The sequence below is a fragment of the Protomyctophum parallelum genome, assembly GCF_964188405.1.
Source record: "Protomyctophum parallelum genome assembly, chromosome: 15".
Taxonomy (NCBI): Eukaryota; Metazoa; Chordata; class Actinopteri; order Myctophiformes; family Myctophidae; genus Protomyctophum; species Protomyctophum parallelum.
In genome coordinates, this window is record NC_139710.1 from 38,486,072 (window position 1) to 38,494,931 (window position 8,860).

Consider the following 8,860-nt stretch of genomic DNA (forward strand, 5'->3'; position numbering starts at 1 on the left):
TTGTTTGTTCTCAACTGTGACAGGAAGCCTGTCTTCGATCCTCTTTATACCTTTTTACTTCTTCAACCTAAATGCAGCTTTTAAATCTATGGCTAATCCAGTTAACCAAATCCTACCTGTAAGCTGTTGACCCTAAGTTCCAGACACTGATATAAGCTTCATGTAATTGTCGTAGGGCAAGAGCAGCCCAATGTTTACATCACACAATGGGTGTTTTTTAGGCATCTGAGTTACTACTTGGGCTTATCAATGTTGGAGGTGGAAAGGCAATTTTCATAATTGGCAAAATATGTGACCATACCATTTACAACTTATAGAAGGTAAAAAAAATGCAAAATTTCATCATGCTTTATGTAGGCTACTAGCATGTGACATGTCAAACTAGGGGGTTTTCATGATGCTGGATCCATTTCCAAGCATTAGTTTTGCAAAAAGAAAAACACTCATTGGGCTAAAAAACGGCTATTGCCGTCATCCTAAACTTATTTGCCATTTCTTTGCATACTATTTTGGGAAAACATTTTAAAATAGTTCAACTAGCCATATACATCGACAAGTTGTGAGCTATAGCTAGATTGGCTATGTTAACTATTTTAAAAGGATTTAAAAAATAGTAAAAAAAATTAAATTAGTTTAGGGATGAGTGGCGCAAGATATGTATTTGCTCAGACAATATGATGTAAAATTCTCCATCCATCCTACACAAACGTAGGACAATGTTTTAGAAAATACACTCAAAGCTGGATATAAAATAAAAATACATGTGTAAATGCACTATATAAGTAAGTAGCCTTGCCGAGCCATGAGGCCCATAGGGCAGGAGCCTATCTTCTGTCTCTGTAGCGTGAGGCAGCTTGATGTACAAGTACACCCCCTGGACATGACGCTAGTATGTCACACTATATACTGTACTGTATACTGTATGTACAGTACATATACTGTACTGTATATAGGACTACATTTTGATAAAAATGTCAATGCCATATCTCATTACAGTATGTATGTATGTATGTACACTTTATACAGTTACATTATTAACTCATTGATCAGTTTACAGTAAATGCATGTAATCAACACTTATTTAAATAATCAACTAATGCAGGGTTTGATTTTCCGACATCGCAATGTGATGTTCATATTTGTCATATGAAGTATACTGTGTATAAGGCTTATGTATTTTATAAATTGTACTCATTCAGTTCCATGTGTTACATGACCTTGTACAGACATATTGTCAAAATGTGTCAGTACTACTTACTGTACAGTAGTGCTTACTGTACTGTAGTCATATTGTCAGTACCGCTGTTCTGCTCATGAGGTTAGGTATCTAGTGCAGTGGTTCCCAAAGTAATGATAGTTTGGAACCAAATGGGCCCTTATGGGCCTGTAACTCTGAGAGTGTACAACCATTTGTACAGTCTCAGAGTTAAATTAACATAGATTTTACAATATGAATTGGGCTCTAGGAGATAGAAATGCCATTAAATGGGGGTCCGTGCAAACCGAGGGTCCTTGAAATTAAAATGGTTGAGAATCACTGCGAGAGCCGTAAACATCTTATCTTATGGGGGTCCACGGACTAATTAGTGTCAATTTGGGGGTCCTTGACATGAAAAGGTTTGGGAACCACTGATCTAGTGCACATACAGTAGATGACACAATCAGTAATGTACAGTACCGCGCTAGTGCCATATACATGTATACTAATACAGATCTTACAATCAAAAGGCGTATTCTCCTTTTGAGGAATGCTTTTGAACGGTCCAACAAGTAAGCTCTCCCCATAACACAGCATGTATTATTTAATTTTTTACTTACATTTTTTATCCCACGATTTTGTAATCCATTTTTTCACCCACTGTCAATTATCTAATGTAATCCTGGGCGCTACACTTCCTCTGCCAACCTGGGGTGGCAGCGGACTGACCTCATGCTTTCTTCTGTGCATGAGGAGTCCAAGCTGCTTTTTTTTCACCTGACAGGGGAGTTTCCCCGGCCGGACGTAGCGTGTGGAAGAACCAGTTCCTTTCCCCTCCATCAGGCGCCCCAGCTGGCCAGGGGGAGGTAGTTTAGAGACCAGGATTACAGCATGTTTTTGTGAAGGTACCTACCCTATAGGGGACACGGAGAGAACAGGCAAACTCCACACAGAAAGGCCCTTTCGCCAACCCCGCCTCGGGGCGGATTGGGCGCTGATGGCGCAGAGGAGGGAACAGGCCCACAGTGGGAATCGAACCCAGGACCTTCTAGCTGTGAGGTGACAGCACTACCGACTGTGCCACCATGACCCGCAGCATGTATTATTAACAAGATACTTTCATTTTATAGTAAATACTGTAACTTAGTAGTGACTGATTACATTTGGAACATTCTCATTACTTTTTACCAAAGTTTCTATTTCAGAACATTTAACGAGTTTTATTTACAATACAATATTTCATCTGTGAAAACTACATGTACTAGCATAATTGTCTCCACCAGGCCGAAGGCATGTGGGGAGAGTATGTTTTGCACTCCGTCCGTCCGCGTGTCCGTCCGTCCGTCCGTCCGTGTGTGTGTCCGTCCGTGTGTCCGTGAACAGCTAATCTCGGCCACCGTTAACCCGGTCGATGCCATATTTTGCACACGCACTCCCTGGATGCCAACCATGAACCTCTGCCCCAAACTTTCCAGAACGGCCTGTTATAGCGCCACCAGGAGGCCGCTTTGTGCAAAACAAGTTTTTGCACAGTACACCTACAGATTTTGTCCAAACATCACGCAAATTGGTACACAGTCTCTCTAGAGCCATTCAACGAAACGGGTCTTTCAGATTTATCAGACTCCATCCTGATTGCTTAAGATTGGCTTCCAAAGTTCACAGGAGTGCTCAGTTTCAAACAAAATGCTGCAAATCATGAACACATCGCGTGATTTCCGTGAAATTGTGCACCCACATTCCCACTAGGCCGAGGACGAAATGCCACATGAACAATTTCAACTCAGCCTCAAGGTGGCGCTATAACTGGCCGAAAAGTGTTTTTACCTCTAACTGCACGTATCTGTGGATAACCTGGTGGAGACCTGTGCCCGGAAGGGCACTTTTTCTAGTTATAATTGAAAAACAACCAACAATAAGTAGGTAAGTAAGTAGGTGTACGTCATTTGAAGCTTCATCCAACTTGATCAGGTTGATATCAACTAACCCAGTGGATCCCAAACTTTTTCATGTCAAGAACCCCTAAATCGACATGTATTAGCCCGCAAAAGAGATGATTTGTATTATGGTTCTAGCGGTGATTGTCTCCACCAGGCCGAAGGCATGTGGGGAGAGTATGTTTTGCACTCCGTCCGTCCGCGTGTCCGTCCGTGTGTCCGTGAACAGCTAATCTCGGCCACCGTTAACCCGGTCGATGCCATATTTTGCACACACACTCCCTGGATGCCAACCATGAACCTCTGCCCCAAACTTTCCAGAACGGCCTGTTATAGCGCCACCAGGAGGCCGCTTTGTGCAAAACAAGTTTTTGCACAGTACACCTACAGATTTTGTCCAAACATCACGCAAATTGGTACACAGTCTCTCTAGAGCCATTCAACGAAACGGGTCTTTCAGATTTATCAGACTCCATCCTGATTGGTTAAGATTGGCTTCCAAAGTTCACAGGAGTGCTCAGTTTCAAACAAAATGCTGCAAATCATGAACACATCGCGTGATTTCCCTGAAATTGTGCACCCACATTCCCACTAGGCCGAGGACGAAATGCCACATGAACAATTTCAACTCAGCCTCAAGGTGGCGCTATAACTGGCCGAAAAGTGTTTTTACCTCTAACTGCACGGATCTGTGGATAACCTGGTGGAGACCTGTGCCCGGAAGGGCACTTTTTCTAGTTCTCAACTATTTTCATTTCAAGCACCCCCAGTTTGACATCTACGGTATGGACCCCCCATGTAATGGCATTTCTATCTCGGAGACCCCAATTAATATTGTAACATCACTGTTAATTTAGACCAGTTAGGGTCCATTTGTACACTGAGTCCATTTGGTTACTATCATTTAGCTGGGGACCCCCTGAAACTCCCTCAAGGACCCTGGACCCCACTTTGGCAACCACTGAACTAACCAATATGGACGGTTACGATGCTAAATTGTGATTGTAATGCTTGACTTATACCCAGTTGAAAATAGATCTGCTGTGGCTCACATCGCGACACGTTAAGCTTGTAGCACAAACTAAGTCAAGGTTACGTACATTTGGTTGTTTATGCACGAACTAAGTAGCCTAGAGTTCAAAGTTAAGTACATACTTGGTTGTTTATGTTGGTGATCAAGCAATTGAAGGCTATTGTACGGTTCCACATAATGTGTTCTGAGAAATATGCTTCTGTAACCAAATACATCAAATGTGAAGGTGGCATACATTTTTTAGAGCCGGAACAGATAAAATATCTTCTTCTACTTTAACCCAAAATTATGAATACTGCAAGTAAAGAACATTGATTTTTATATCAAAAGATGTTAGGTATCAAAATTCAACCACTGATGATTATCCTGAGATATGACTTCAACCATGAAGCCAACATGTCAATTTAGTATGTGTACTGTACACACACACCCTCTTGCCTGCTACAGTAAGTAGTACACCCATATCCGAGCATCAATTAGTAATCAAAACTTCAGTAAAAAATAGTGACCATGTAGTTCTATTGTTTTTATTTTGAGTACAAACATGAACTAAAAAAAAACCCACTATTTGTACAGGTTGCAATATTACAGAGCTGAATCAAAGCATCAAGTTGTGTCATGTCAATAACGGAACGGCCCATGGTGGGACAGTGAGTGGCAGGCCAGACGAGGAGGTACTATGCATCTTCAAAAGGTAAGAGTGAACACATCCACAATGAAAGGGATATAATTGACCTGATCTTCACCTCAGTGCATCACAGTAAGAAGGACCACAAAGAGAGGTTGAAAGTTGCACGACGACGATGTGGGAATCTTCATGCTGAAGAAGCCCAAGCTCTTCTCCTGGTTCATTTCAGAATGGTATCTTCACTTGCTGTAAAGATAACCCAAAGAAAGAAAAAAAGATCAGATTATAATTTATAATAACTATTTATATAGCACCTTTCCAAGTGCTTTACAGATAACAATAGCAGTAAAAATACAATAAGAATCAATTAGTCTATGGACCCCCCATTTAATGGCATTTCCATCTCGGAGTCCCCAATTCATATTGTAAAATCACTGTTAATTTAACTTACGAGTGTACAAATGGAACCAAATCCATTTTGTTCCATTTGTACACCGAGTTACAGACCCATAAGGGTCCATTTGGTTGCTAATTTATAGCTGGGGACCCTCAAGGACCCCTTTATTTCTACAGATGCAACAAGCTATTACTTAGCTAGAAAGCACGTCAGGTGCCATCTCACCTGAAATGTTACACATAATTTCACTTTCAAACAATGTTTGGGATAATTTTAACTCCGGCTACTCAGGCTTTTGTGAACACCCCAGACAGTTTTAAGTTGCTTGATTCAGTATTTAGATATTTGATATTCATTTCCAACAGACACGCACCCGCACGCAAAACAAATACAATGTTTGAAAGTGAAATATCCCTTTAATAACACTGTTGGGTGCCTAGGAGAACCCCATAAGATAATCTTTACGGCTCTAGCAGTGATTATCAACCATTTTAATTTCAAGCACCCCCAGTTTGACCTGCATTAGTCTACGGACCCCCATTTAATGGCATTTCTATCTCTGGGACCCTCAATTATATTGTAAAATCAATGCGAATTTAGCTCAGAGAACCAAACAAATGGAACTAAATGAACCCTAACGCATCCATTTGTACACTCAGTTACAGACCTGTACACTTGCCTTTAAAAAAAATCCCTCACATGTATTATTTATTAGTTTTATAGCTAAAATTAAACTCTCAAGGACTCCTGGGGGTCCCAATGGTTTGCAGTATGCATTGCTTCTGTTCAGCTTCATGAGAAGAATAGAAAGCTGTGCTGCATCTAGTATTAAGCAGAATAAGACATTTCTTGACTTTGACGATTGATGCTAACCCTCTGCGAGCGCTTTGGCAATGCGCTCTTTCTCCTCTCGGATCTTCCTTTCTTCCTCCTCGACCCTCCTCTCCTCAGCAGCGATAGGCTTCAGTTCATCTAAAAAGGGTATTCAATTAAAGACTCCATTTTACAGGTTTTCCCAAGTGACCGATTATTCAGTTGTAATCTGGTTACTTATATTATTATCTATATAGTTTATATAGACTATAGAGCGTCGCAGTCCCAGTCCCACCCCCTTTCGTGACGACGACTGGCCCAGGAAATAATTCTTCATTCATTTTTCTCAGACGTTTCAAAAAGTATTTATTTAAAGACCTTTAAAGCCGCGGACAAAGCCAACTCGGATCGTGACAAATCATGACAACACAATATTTTGGGCCGAACAAATAATTACAAAGAACAAAAACAAAACAAAAAGTCTTGTACCCTGCCTTTTTTTTCTTCTAATTATTTGTTCAGCCCAAAATATTGTGTTCGTTATGATTTGTCACGATCCGAGTTGGCTTTTTTTTCGAGGCTTACAGATCTGTAAATAAATACTTTTTGAAATGTCTGGTGGTAAAAATGCATGGGGAATTATTTCCTGTGCCAGTCGTCGTCATGTCAAGGGGGTGGGACTGCGACGCTCTATATAACATGCATTTGACATGTTCACTCACTGTTGATCATGGACATGCATTATGTGTTGACTAAATGTGTTTTTACAATGTTTTTGACATGCGTTTCACAACATCATGGGTTCCCATATTGTGTGTTGACAGACTGTAAGGGTGTAGGGCTGTAGGTAGGCTATAGGCTACTGTATATCCATTCAGAGACCCAGGTGTACAGTGCTAATTGCAGAACCTCCTGTGGTTCAGTCTTGTCGCTTTTATGACACCCCATACTCCACTCATACTATTCCAGAACTAATCAAAATCATGGCAAATACAAAACTCCTTGGTGACTCCTTCCTTGGTCACGTTTTGTTTGAAATCCTAGTTTAGGAATAAATATAATGTTTTGGAAAACAGTGAATGTAGCTACTGTACCAACTTAGCCCTGGTTCTTTCGTATTCATACGAGAGTCAAGGCGTAACTGCACCCTGTTTTTTGCGCTCGCTACATTTACAAAGAATCCGTATATATAAACATTCGGATTACAAATATAAAGTACTCACAATTTGTCCCACGGGTGTTAGTTAGTTGCTGCTCCAGCGATTAGAATTGCTTCATCCCGCGTTGTTTAATAAAAAGCATTTTTATCCGAGCTGTTATTTTGCCATTGGCTTTCAACTACGCGCCCCTATCGGTCGGGAGGAGGGTGGCACTCGGTGTGTTCGATATAGGTACGCTGACCGCCCTGCCAATACAGACTAATAGGCGAGTGCGCTCCCGGTGTGCAACTGTGAATTTCCCAAACGAACCCCATTTGAAAAAAGTAGCCGGGGCGCTCGGATAAAAAATGCTTTTTATTAAACTTTTTGATTGATTGATTGAAATATTTATTAACAGTTTGTAGAATTTACAGTACATTTTAAGCACAAACTCAATACAAAGACTGTTAACTGTGAGTGGACGACCCAATTAAGCATTACACTTGTTTACAACAGGGTCCACATTGTTCAATTCATCAAAACATTTAGAGACATACAAATAGACACTTCTATGTAGCTAAAGAACAGAACAGGAATTCATCATATAGGAAGCAAAAAGGGAAAAGATACATATACAGTGAGGGGAAATGGGGTGGGGGGGGGATTCAGATTTTACAGCAACGCGGGGTGCAGCAATTCTAATCGCTGGAGCAGCATCTAACTAACACCCGTGGGATAAAAAGTGAGTACTTTATATTTGTAATCCGAATGTTTATATATACGGATTCTTTGTAAATGTAGCGAGTGCGAAAAACAGGGTGCAGTTACGTCATGACTGTCATGATAATCATCATGGCAGTCATGTATCAAGGCTAGTACCAATTTAGCTTGAATACTCTGTGTGTGTGTGTGTGTGTGTGTGTGTGTTAGACTAGTAGTACATGCTGTACCAGGTTGAACGTTATCTCACCATATCGTCTCTTTCCATAGACGATGCCAGCAATAAGAGCTGACCACCTTGCTGTCTGTTGCAGAGAAAACGACACAAATCACTACTGAATCAAAGCGAGACATGAGTTTAGTAATAATAATAACGGGTAAACTAAACGATACTATTAATAGCTCAAATAATCCTAGAGAAATGATGTGAGAGAAAACACATTTCTGCTGTAATGTTATGGTTATGCATTGAATGGATTTTAATACTTTGCATGATCTCCACCGTCCACACACACACACACACACACACACACACACGGTTAGCATTAGTTCGGTAGCTATCTCGCTGCAGCAAAGTCTGTTTGCAATTATTTTTTCGCAACACAATAAATTCACCGTATTGGAATGAAGTTTAAAAACCAACCTTGATCAAGGGCGACACTGCAACAGGAGGTGCCATTGTTGTAGGCCTATTGTGTCAGTGTTATGTGATGTTAGCAGCACGTCCTCTCCGCTCTGCAACCACAACAACTAGAGGTGACTTTACTTTACGTTACGTGTTAGGAGGGCGAGGGATTATGGGAACATTTGGGAAACCCATGGCTCCGCTGGCGTAAAGAATAAAAGATCTACAAGCTATAACAGCCCAGCTATAAAACTAACGAATACAAATAGAAAGAAAAACATATTTTGTAAAGGCATACATCAACGATGTGTCATATTATAAAATTGGTAGGAAGTATGCATAAGCAATTAAAATCGCTCAATTAAAATAA